This window comes from Vulpes lagopus, chromosome 19 (genome assembly GCF_018345385.1).
Source record: "Vulpes lagopus strain Blue_001 chromosome 19, ASM1834538v1, whole genome shotgun sequence".
Lineage (NCBI taxonomy): Eukaryota > Metazoa > Chordata > Mammalia > Carnivora > Canidae > Vulpes > Vulpes lagopus.
Window position 1 is genome coordinate 51,335,930 of NC_054842.1, and position 11,594 is coordinate 51,347,523.

Consider the following 11,594-nt stretch of genomic DNA (forward strand, 5'->3'; position numbering starts at 1 on the left):
CTCCCTCCTCCTCCCTCCCCTCCTCCTTCTTGTTAGATATGTGTATGGATCTGAGAGAGAGAGAACCATGCACGGGGTTGGGGAGGGGCAGGAGGGGCAGAGGGAGAGGGAGAGAGAGAGAGGGAATCTCAAGCTGACTCCACGCGGAGCGCTGAGCCCGACGTGGGGCTTGACCTCATGTCTCCCGACCCTGAGATCACAACCTGAGCCAAAACCAAGAGTCAGATGCTCGAGCGACTGAGCCACCCAGGCGCCCCCTTAATTGGCTTCTTCTTAAAAGGCCTAAGCCCTTTTATCCTGTAACAAATGTGGAGAACACTTCTGAGCCCAATATCGTCTCTTTTTTTTTGAGGTAGTAATTACCTCGTGCTGACAATTAACCGTTAATAGTGTGTGGAGAGAACAGAGGGAGGCGGGGGCATCTCTTGCATTAAGCAGGTTTCCCGGGTAGTGTGGGAACCTTCCCGCATCAGGTACTTGTCACTGGGCGGTGGGGACGCATCGCAGGCCCGGAGGCCCAGCCACTTCCTCACCTTCACGACTGTCGGTGGGAGGCAAGGCGCAGAGAAATTCTGTTGCTGGGGCAGGAGCCTCAGGAGGGGACATCAGTGCACATACGGGGTCACGCGGCCTGGGGTTTGCTCTCTGGCCTTGAGGTAGCTCATAGGGAGACTGCAGACAGGTGGTCCCACCCCGCAGGCCCCCTAGCAGGATCCTCTGCTCTCAAAGTGACCTGTGGGGGCAGCAAGGTCAGAGTGAAAAGGGCAAGGGAGAAAAACATCTACTAAAAGCCCAATTTTGGGGGGGCCCCTGGGTGGCTCAGGGGTTGAGCGTCTGCCTTGGCCCAGGGTGTGACAGGGGGGTCCTGGGATCGAGTCCCACAGGGAGCCTGCTTCCCCCTCTGCCTGGGTCCCTCCTCCTCCGTGTGTCTCATGGATGAATCAGTGAATGAGTGGAACCCAGTTGTGCCTTGCGCCTTAGGTCTAAAATCCATGCCCGTTGGGTGCCCCGCTCCACGGCTACGTGTCTCCCCCAAGCCTGCCAGTGTACTTGGCAATGAGCGGGGCTGCTCCCAGGGGTCCAGACCCCGCGGCCCAGCCCCACGGCTCCCCATGGCTCCGCGGAGGGTCCCGCCGAGTGTGAAAGCCCCAAGACACCGAGACACACCAGACAAAATGTACAGGTGACTCGTGAGGAGGGAGGGCGCGGCGGTGGCTGGGGACGCCGTGCCAGGACGACCCGCCTTCAGCTCTGGGGCCATGTCCGTCCTGACCGTCGCCCCCCGGAGGCCGTTAACCCTCTAGCCACTCGACGTGTTGCTGTCGAACAGCAGGCAGGGGGGTTCCTGGGCGCTGGGCCCCCAGGAGTGTGCAGATGGAGATGGAGAGGCGGCCAGATGACACGGCTCGGACACTAGGCCGGGTGGCGAGTCCAGCGCTGAGCAACAGCCAGGGGCCCACTGGGTTATCACCCCGAGGAGGGTGGCCTCCGAGGAATGTAGAAGGGGGCGGGGAGGCCGGCCTGGTCACCTCCAGCCCTGCTGGTCACCAAGGCACCCGGTGCCCAGGGTCCCAGCCGGGCAGACACGGAGGCCCGGGCTGCCAGCTGCCAACCCACGCCAGCGGGCGTATGGGACCCCTGGGACTCCTGAGCCATGAAGCAAAGGACAGAAGTGTCATTTTGAGAGGTACAGCAAGCACGGGTCCCCGAGCTCGGGAGGCAGCGGGGCCTGCAGGCCGAGGAGCGTGCAGGGGACGGGGCCTGGGCACGCCCTGGGGAGCTGGGCCTGCCGGGAGCCCCAGACCAGGGGGTGCGGGTGCTGGTGCTCTGCTGCCAGGAACCTCTGTAGAGGGCTCCCGGCTCGAGGGACTGGTCTTTGGGCCCTCCACAGATCCTCGTGCTGCGTCTTCCTGTGTCCTTCCCGTTTCCTGGCCGCGCCACCATCCCTCCTCCTCGCTGGGATCACCCCCACGGGGAGCCGGTGGGGGCCAATGGCACAACCCCCCAAGCGGGGGAGGGTGCTGGTGGGTGTGACTCGCGGGCTGGCAGGGTGGCCACTTCCCCGTGCCCCTGCCTCACTCAGAAAACCCCCCGGGGGGAAAGTCCTATGCTTAGAAGAGGCACTGACATTTCAACAGCCCGCACCCTTCCCGGGGTCACATGGTCACCAGGGCTGCTAGCAAGTAGTCGGGGGTGGGGGGGCGAGCTCTGTCCCCCGACAGTGAACTCGCAGAAAGGTCAGCGGCCGGACACAGAAAGAGGAGAAGGGCCCTGGACACACACAGACAGTTTAATCAGCCGTGAAGAAATCCAAGAGTTGCCCGAAAGTGCTTTGTCAGGAAGAGAAGGGAGGCCCTGCCCGGGACACAGGCGAGGAAGGCCGGGCGCGGTGGCCGCGGAGGGGGCCGGGGACGCTGGAGCGGGGCCGGGGCGGCCCTCCCCGCGGGACCCCGCTGGCGAACGGACCTTCCCTGGGCACAAGGCCGAGGTTGGGCTCGGCAGGTAGACGTGGCCTCCGAACCCAGCACGACCGCCTGGGAGCCCGTTGCTCCCTCCAGCTTCTGTCCATCAGTTCTGCTTCCAGGCTGGTCGGGGCGTCGGAACGACTGGTTTGCCCGGATCACATCAACGTCTCTCGCTTGCGTTTAAGAAATCGAGGTCAAGCCTTGTTGTTCCGCGAAAGGGAATCAGATGAATGAGGGCTGCCTCGGCGGCTCCGGCCCCGTGATTACGCGCTTTGTCAGCCTGAATACCCAATCAGACGGGCGCCGTCTCCGCGCTTTTTGTCATATTTATGGAATACCTTTAAACAATGGGATCTGGAAACTCCGGCAACATCTGTGTCCAAATATATCCAAGCCTGTTTATGTTTTTAATTGGAGACCAAACAATTTTAGATGAACTAATCTATGGTATCGTTGAAGATGCATATTTTTAGGTGATTCTGGAGAGCGTCTTGCAGACCGTTAAAGCAACGCCATCAGGCTTTATCTTTAAAAGATCGTGCTCAGCTGTGATTACTACTGGAATGAAATCACGGGCGGCATTCAAAAAAGGCTGCGGCATAAAAGAGGTTTGCATAAGAATCCTGATTCCATTAGGAAAACCAAACCGTTCCTTTTCAGCCGGGTCTCGCGTTCCCCACTGGCTCACGCCATACGGCTGGTCTGTTCTCATTGCAATTAAAGATGCAAACCCTTAAAGAGTCTTTAACTTCGTTAAAGCAAAGCCTTCTATTAAGGTCCCCAAGCGCGAGGGGCTGCGGGTCGGACATTCTCTGCAGGCAGGCGGATGCGACTTTCCAACCCTCCGGCTTCGTATGAAGCGACTCTCCTTTCCACACAAAGACCTTCATTTCCAAAATAAAAAATAAAAATAAATAAAAATTAAAAAAAAAAGACCTTCATTTCCGTAGTCTGGCCTAGGAAGACGTTTATTCCTTTATACTCACTTTAGTTATTTTAGGCTCCGGTGTCTGGGCCCCGTAACTTTGATGAGAGGGTGACTGGCATAGAAGGAAAGTTGTGCTGCTTTTCTCTAATCCTTGGGGATTAGAAAACATTTACACCAATCAAGGGTCCCCATCACCTGGAGCTTCTTTTTTTTTTTTTTTTTATAGGAAAGGATTTTTTTTTTTTTTATGATAGTCACACAGAAAGAGAGAGAGGCAGAGACACAGGCAGAGGGAGAAGCAGGCTCCATGCACCGAGAGCCCGACGCGGGATTCGATCCCGGGTCTCCAGGATCGCGCCCTGGGCCAAAGGCAGGCGCCAAACCGCTGCGCCACCCAGGGATCCCTCACCTGGAGCTTCTGAGGAGGCGGAAATGACTTTTCAAGGCACGTGGGAATCATCCAGAAAATGAGTTTCCCTCGAACTGCCGGGTTGGTACACAGAGGAGCGCTGGGTGGGAGATGGGGGCAGCGGTGACTGGGCCTGAGGACTTGAGCCTCGGTGACCCGGGGACCCCCAGGGCGCCCCTCCCCCGTCGACCTTCTCATTTTATAAAGTGGCGGATTTCAGGTACATCTTGACTGTTCCCGACAATGAACGGCCACGTGAGGCACAGATAGAAAACCCACAAACGGTGAGTGAAATAAGAAAACCAGGGATCTCGCTCGCTCTCTTTCATTACATCCACTGTGGTTACCGTGGCCGCGTGGTCTGCGATGTCACGGGCCGGAGAGGGCAGGAAGAGGGGCCTGGTCTTGTGGGCTTGGTGCTGGGTGGGAGCTGCGGGCCAGCACCTCACTCTTCTCCTGCCTCTGCCTGCCCCCTAGTGGGAAAGCCTGGGAGGCGGCCCGGAGTGGGGCTCCCGGGGAGCAGCCCCCCCAGCCCTGCTCCCCAGCACGCCTCCGGGTCTCCCGGAGGACCCGAGCTCTGCCCCGACGCCCCGCAGCCTCCTGGGGATGCCCCCCTGCACGTCCGTGGTCTGCGAGGCACCTTCCCGTGTGCGGGCTCCACAGGGCACACGCCGCCCCTAGAAGGGACAGAAGTTCTCTTAAGCGTGTTCCCACCCCGGGAGCCTCCCGTGCCACCTGGACGTCCAGACTCGCGCTCGTCTGTTCGTCGGAGACCCCTGGATGGATGGTCAGCGCTGGACACAGGGAAGGAGCTCGCAGCCGGGGCAGGGCCCGCTCATCCCCGATGGCCACGTGGTCAGGTGGGCGCCCGCGGAGGGCATCAGCGCCGGGCCCAGGGAGCAAAGGCCTTGGGGGGGGGCACCCGAATTTGCCGTGGGTTCTTGCCCCGGCCAAGCCGCTCTAGCAACTGCTCTGTTCAGGGGACTCGGGAACATGCACGAGGCCGCAAGGGCATCCGGCTACCTCCCACCCGTGGAGCGCCCGGCGGTGCCCCGGCCCAGGCCACAGGGATCCGGCCGTCCCCTGCAGACGCATACTTGGCCAGGGGCTCCCCGGGGTGACGTACCTCGACCCTCCCAGCGCCCCTGCCCACGCCCTGCCCCGCCTTGCTCACCTCAGGCCTCCCGAGGCTCCGTCCTCCAGCCGCTGACTCACAGACACGGAGGACCTAGGGAGGAAAGGAGGCAATTAGCTCCGATGACTCAGGAGCCCTCCCGGACTCCGTGATCTCCGTGCAGACTTTCGGTTTAAAAGCCCGAGGGTGATGATACTGTCATCCGTGTAGGCAAAGCTGGAAGGAAGCAGATTCTTGTTCTTCCAAACTCCTGCCTCTTAGCAAAAATTAGTGCGGAGAAGACGGATTCCCAGCCCCCCGACAGCCGCGGCCAAGGCCGCTCACCCAGCCGCGCAGGTGCCTGGAAGGAGCCCCAGAGGGCGACAAGCTCTGGGTGAGGGCACCACCTTGCCCCTCTCCCCCCAGCCCCCCCATCCCTGTCTCCGTCTCTCCGAGGCAGTAAATGTGGGAAGAACGGCTGCCACCCCGAGTGCGTCAGGCTGCCTGAGCCCTGGAAGGAACAGGGGCTGGGACATGAAGCCACCGGGTGGCCACAGACGTGGGACTAGAGATGACCCCCCAGGAAGAGTGGGGGCCCCGGGGGACACGAGGGGACAATGGATCATGCTCACTGCAGGCCGGCTGACACGCCGTCCACACTGGGAGGAAGGCGAAGCTCCCTCCGCAGGCCCGAAGCAGCAGCCGGGGCGACGTGTGTCCCGTGCCCCTGCACCCCCAGGGGGAAGGGGGAAGCTCTGAGGCAGCAGCCGGGCTGCCGGGGGTTAGGGTGCAGGGCGGTGCTGGGCTAGGGTGCACACACGGGAGCCCCAGAGCACATGCCCAAGGGAGCGCCCCCACCCAGGGGGAAGGGGCGCTGGGGCAGGAGAGCCCCGGGAGTGGGGCGGGGGGCAGAGGTGGGCCCAGGGCAGGGCAGCGACAGCAACTGGGAATGCTGTGCACTCCGCAGATTTCCTAAGAAACTCCGACATCCTGTTGTGGGCCCTTCAGGTCGTCTTCCTGCTCCCCCTTTGGGTTCCATTCAGTCCTCATGCCTGCCCCTCCCCACGGGCCCTCCACGGCACTGGTGCCCGCTCCCCCTCTCCCCCCGGCCCGTGGGGAAGCAAACTGAGAGACCCGGGTCGGATCCCCGCCCGAGCAACAGTGACAGGGCGACGTGTGGAGCCCTGAAGCTCCCGTCCGTGCTTGGGTTTGGTTAGAGACGTCAGGGGGTCCTCGGAGGAGGCGAGAGCGCAACAGAATCTGCAGGAACAGCTGGGTTCCCCGGGCCAGGTGGTCCCAGGCTCCGTGGAGGGGCTGTGGCGCCTCCTCGGCCACAGAGGCTCTAGCGTGACCAGAGCTCGGCAGGCAGGTAGGCGGGAGGCGGGACGAGGCTGCGCCCAGACCGACCTGGCCCGGGGAGGCCACAGGGCTTGGGCGGATGGGCCGGGCGGACTCTCCAGCCGCCCTGCGGACAGCGGGGACGGGGCAGCAAGAGCACGTCCGGAGCCCGCGTGGGAAGCCGTTCCTGGGGAGTTCAAGGCCAGGGGGAGAGCCTCGGAGGAGCGGGGACAATCCGACCAAGGGCGCGCAATCACCCCAACACGCGCTGGGGGGACAGGCTTGCAGCTGCTCCGCACCCAGGTGCTCGCCGAGCTTCAGGGCCTGTACGGCGACCTGACACCCACAGTCAGCAGGCTCTCAGGTGGCCCCAGGGATGCCTTCATGGTTCCTCTCTAGTTTTCCCTCAAAATGCAGGGAAGGAAGGTCTGTGATGCTTGGAACATATCAATTCAAAGGTCACAAGCCAGGGGGCCCCGGGTGGCTCAGCGGTTGAGGTTGAGCGTCTGCCTTCGGCTCAGGGCGTGACCCCGGGGTCCCAGGATCGCGTCCCACATCGTGCTCCCTACAAGGAGCCTGCGTCCCCCTCTGCCTGGGTCTCTGCTTCTCTCTCTGGGTCTCTCATGAGTAAACAAATAAAATCTTTAAAAAAACCACAAAAAAAAACCAAAACAAAGGACAAGCTGAAATGATGATAACTCAGATTACAGGACTGTCAGCTTCCGAGCTCCCATGACCTGACATGAGGGCTGAAGCGCTGGGGGGCACCGTGGCGTTAGACGTGCCGACGGGGCCGATTAGTCCAGGAGTCTTGGGCTACACGCGGCGCAGCCCGGGGATCCGATTCCTGCCCGAGCTGGGAGCGCGACTGGCTGCCGACGGCTTCCTGCCAGGCTCCTTGGCTCCGCAAAACAGCCACGGACCGTGCCTGGGCCTGGCGTCCGTCCCCGTGCTGTGCGGGCAGCAGGGGCTGCAAGATGAAGAGAAGCTCCCGCCGTCCAGGTGGTGCGGCCGGGGGCGGAGGCCCAGGGCCGGGGGGCCCCAGGGCAAGGGGTGGGAGCTGCGCCGGCTGAACCCTGAACCGGAGGCCTTCCAGAGGGCATCCACACCAGATGTCCGGGCGTGAGCAGGACTTTACCTGCAGGACAGACATGGGTTGTTTCGGGCAGAAAAAAATTGCTTGTACAAAGGCACAAAAACACCTAAGAATGAGGTGTGACCAAAAAGCGATGGCCCAGGAGTGATGCTGGGGGTGTGGCAAGAGGTGAGAGGGGAGCCCGCTCCTTTGGGTCACACGGGCTCTTAGCCACCCGATCTGGACATCTGGACGTGAGCGCTGGCGTTCGCATTTCTATTGCCGCATCACAAATAACCCCAAACTGAGGTGTTCAGGACAACAAACACGTCTGGCCTCACTCTTTCTGTGGGTCAGGGATCCAGGCACAGCTTAGTGATCCTCTGACTCAGGGCCTCCCGGTGGCAATCAAAGTGACAACCCGGGCCGGCCGTGGTCGCCTCAGGTTGGACGGAGGGAGGCTCGCCTTCGGGGCTCAGGCCCGTGGCTGTTGGCCAAGCTCAGGTCCTTGCGGGCTCCTTGCCACACGGGCCTCTCCGCAGGCAGCGCGCCACGTGCCGGGTGGCGGAGAGAGAGACACGGAAGGAGACAGGTCGAGAGAAAGCTGTCGTCTTCTTGTGACCTAATCTCAGAGGTGACTTCCCATCACTTTTTAAAAATTCTACTTGTTTAAGGAGTCCCCAGATGGAGCCCGCAGGCCCACAGGTGGGAATACCCGCCCGCAGGTGAGGACGAGCGGGGCATTTCAGAGGCCGCCTCCCGCGTACAGGAGAGCTATGGAAGGCACGAACCCGTGTGGTTTCACCGCATATTAGTTTGCTTCTGTCGACGGGTACATCTGGTCCCCCGGAGAACGACGTGCTTCACTCCACGCGCCTCCCCGAGGATTTTATACAACCCACTCGGCACTCACGCGGCTATTATTAGAGGGATCCGGCCACATGCTGCAGAGAAAGGAAGTGATCAGGACCCCACACTGGGGAAAAGGCCACGCGCCAACTGAAAATGAGAAATGAATCCGAGCGGAGCTAAGCACCGCGGCTGACAGCTCAGCGCGCGATGCCCACTTGCCCGGCTTGGCAGCGGACCTGGGTTTTCCCACACGCAACCGAAAATAACTAACGTTCATCCTGCGGGAGCGCCACTAAAATAGGTACCTACGGGGAGCTGCCCCCCGCCGCTCATTGAGGCAGCAGGCCGTCTGCAATGACCGAGCTGGAAGGAGACACGAATTAGGTTGCCACTTCCGGCACCCCTGCCCCCGTCCCAGGTCACAGAGCAGAAAGTGGTTGTGGAACTCTGGCAGTTCAGATGTTGTGTCTCTTCTTGCAAATAAACGTGACACCCGTTAGAATCTCCACGATGGCAGGTGACTGGCCCTGACCCCTGGTGGGACCTAATCTCTTCGGAAGCCTGGTTTTCTGCTTCTCAGACCTGGGTTTAATTCCCACGGACAGAGGGACGGGCTGGTAAAAGTGGCCAGAGAGGAGAGCAAGCTGCCCACCTGTGACGTGCTCCACGTAGGGGGTGGCAGAAAGAGGACTAGCCCGCAATCATCCCGCGAGGCACGTGGATGGCTTGGCCGTCTGAAAGCTCTCAGGGTCTGCATCCAGGTAGGTACAGAAGTTGTCCTGTGTGTTTACTTTTTTTATTCTTTTGACAGAGAGAGGGAGCGCGCACACAACCAGGTAGAGCAGCAGGTAGAGGGGGAAGCAGGCTGCCTGCTGAGCAAGGAGCCCAGTGCGGGGATCCCAGGACCCCCGGGGTCACGACCTGAGCCCAAGGCAGACGCTTGACCATCACCCAGGCGCCCCCTCCTCTTGTTTTTAAAAACCAAACATACAAGAAAATGTGAACAATAATGTGAACTTTAGGGTCTCCCCTCAAACGTGGCTAAGAAGCAACCGATGCACGGATACTTTGGGGGTGTGGGGGTCTTCTGTTATGCAAGGCCCCCCCGAATTGTAGTGTGTCCTTAATAAAACAGCATCTTCCTTGACCTGCCCTTGGAATAAGCGCAGGAGTGTGGAAGGGCCCCGCTGTCCTGGGACCCAGGAGGCTGCGGCAGCTTTCAGGGCAGGTTGCGTCTCCACTACTTTGAATCCCAGCTTCCCTTTGCAGAAGGCAGAGTATTTCCTTCCCGTCCCTGGAGACATTAGTCATGGATGAAGCTCATTTACAAGCACCCCTCGCCCGCTTCAGCCCGCACATCCCCACCCTTTATCCCCACGATGACCTTGGAAGTGACCCAGAGTTCCCAGGTAACCTCTCTGCCTCCGTGAAAGGTCTGCTTTTGCTTCTGTTTTGCTGGTCTCCGTAAATCTCAAAAAGACTAAAACGTCGCCTAAGCAAACCCCGAGACAGTGGGTCTCCACGACCTCACTGTCATTTTAGGGGTCATTTCATGCCTGGTCCAACTTTCTGCAATCATGTTTAGTATCTCCTTTTGCAGGCTTCTTGGGGCTTGGGAGGGAAATGGAGTGAAGCTGAAGGGAACCACAGGTGAGTCCCGCGGGGTGGGCGCAGGGATGCCAGCAGGGAGGCTGGGGGGGGTGGGGGGGCCGGCCCACGCCCCTCCGACCCCAGCCCCTGGAGCCAGCGCTCCGCACCCCGCACCCCGCACCCCGCAGGGGCACGACGTGCAGCCGAGCCAGGTCGGGAGTCGGGCGGGCTCCGGGCTCCCCCAGCACCTCCACCCCTGCAGGCGGCGCCCGGGGCGCCCACCCCCCACAGGGGCTCCCGCGCTCCTCTGCACAGCAGGGCGCTCCCGGGGCCCCCGCGCTGCACGAACCGCTTTCCCGGGGCCTAGGGCGAGCCCCGGCCTTTGCTAACGAGGGCGTGGCCCCCCGGGGCTCGTTCCCGGCAGGCGCACCCGGTCCCTGCGGGGACGCGGACGCGGACTTCCCGCCGCGGGGCAGGCGCTCCTGCAGCTCCCCGCACCGCCCCTCCCGCCCCGCGGCCGCGCATGCGTGGAGGGGCCGCGCCGGCTCCCGGGCTAGGGCGGCGGGGGCCGCGCATGCGTGCGGAGGGCCGCGCCGGCTCCGGGCTCCCGGGCTCCAGCCGCCGGGGCCGCGCATGCGTGGGGAGGGCCGCACCGGCTCTCGGCTCCCGGGCTGCCAGGCTCCTGGGCTCCGGTCGTCGCGGCCGCGCATGCGTGAAGAGCCGTGCTGGCTCCTAGCTCTCGGGCTCCCGTCGCGGGGACTGCGCATGCGTGGGGAGGGCCGCGCCGGCTCTTGGCCCCGGGCTGCCAGGCTCCTGGGCTCTGGCCGTCGGGGCCGCGCATGCGTGAAGAGGGCCGCGCGGGCTCCCGGGCTCTCGGACTCTGGTCGTCGGGGCCGCGCATGCGTGGGGAGGGCCTGCCGGCTCCGGGTTCCCGGGCTCCGGCTGTCGGGGCTGCGCATGCGTGGAGAGGGCCGCGCGGGCTCCCGGGCTCCGGCCGTCGGGGCCGCGCATGCGTCAGTGGTGGGGCCGGGGCCGCCCCGCGGAGACCCGAGCGCACGGGGTCAGGCCCTCATCCCTGGCTGCTTGGCGAGAAGCCGAGCCAGAGGGTGCTGAAGGCACAGGCTCCCTCCAGGGCATCTGCGAGGAGGCGGATGCAGAGGGCGGTGGGCGCCGGCCCAGGCTGCGGTTTCTGAATCCCGGCAGCTGGGCCAGATCCAGCCCGTAGGGCGAGGCTTGCACGCCCCTTCCGTGAGCATCCACCAGGCTGCAGGCTGCTGCGGGCCAGGCGCGTGCATGGCACGGAGATGAGCAGGGACGCATCAGAGGCCGTGCCCTCTGCATGGGCGTCGGCCAGTCACAGCTGGGCTCGACCTCGGCAGGCCTGCACTACGAGCCAGGTGGCCTGGTGTAGCCAAGCTCGGGGAGCGGTGGGTTCCTGGTCTGCAAAAACGAGATGAAATAGGACCTACCTGCAGGGTGGCAGAGTGTAAGTGACATGAGGTGCGCACCGCTCAGCGTGGTCACTGCAGTGCAAGGCACCCCCATGTGCACGCAGGATTTGGGGACTAGAAGCGGTGGGCACAGAGGTGTCCCCGGGACAGTCACAATACTCATTTCCAGGCAAAGTCACGCAGAACGAGAGGGAAGGTACTTTCCCCCTAAGCCCTGGGTGGCGCTTAGGGAGACTCACCCAGGGCTACGTGACCTGGCACACAGAGGAGAGAGGAAACGTCTGTTTATGTTTCCAGCAGCTGCTGGCCGCCACCCTCCCGTCTCCCTCCTTTCCCAGCTCTCGCTGTGACTCATGGCGGCTGCAGAGATAG

At 62.5% G+C, this 11,594-nt stretch overlaps 1 long non-coding RNA gene across 1 annotated transcript; it reads right to left on the bottom strand.

Moving 5' to 3' along the window:
* Positions 1-222: 222 nt before the first annotated feature.
* Positions 223-11,367, bottom strand: LOC121478520. Its single transcript, XR_005984507.1, has 3 exons — positions 11,241-11,367; positions 4,977-5,153; positions 223-3,349 (listed from the first exon to the last, which is right to left on the bottom strand). It is a non-coding gene; the product is annotated as an uncharacterized LOC121478520 (long non-coding RNA).
* Positions 11,368-11,594: the final 227 nt, after the last annotated feature.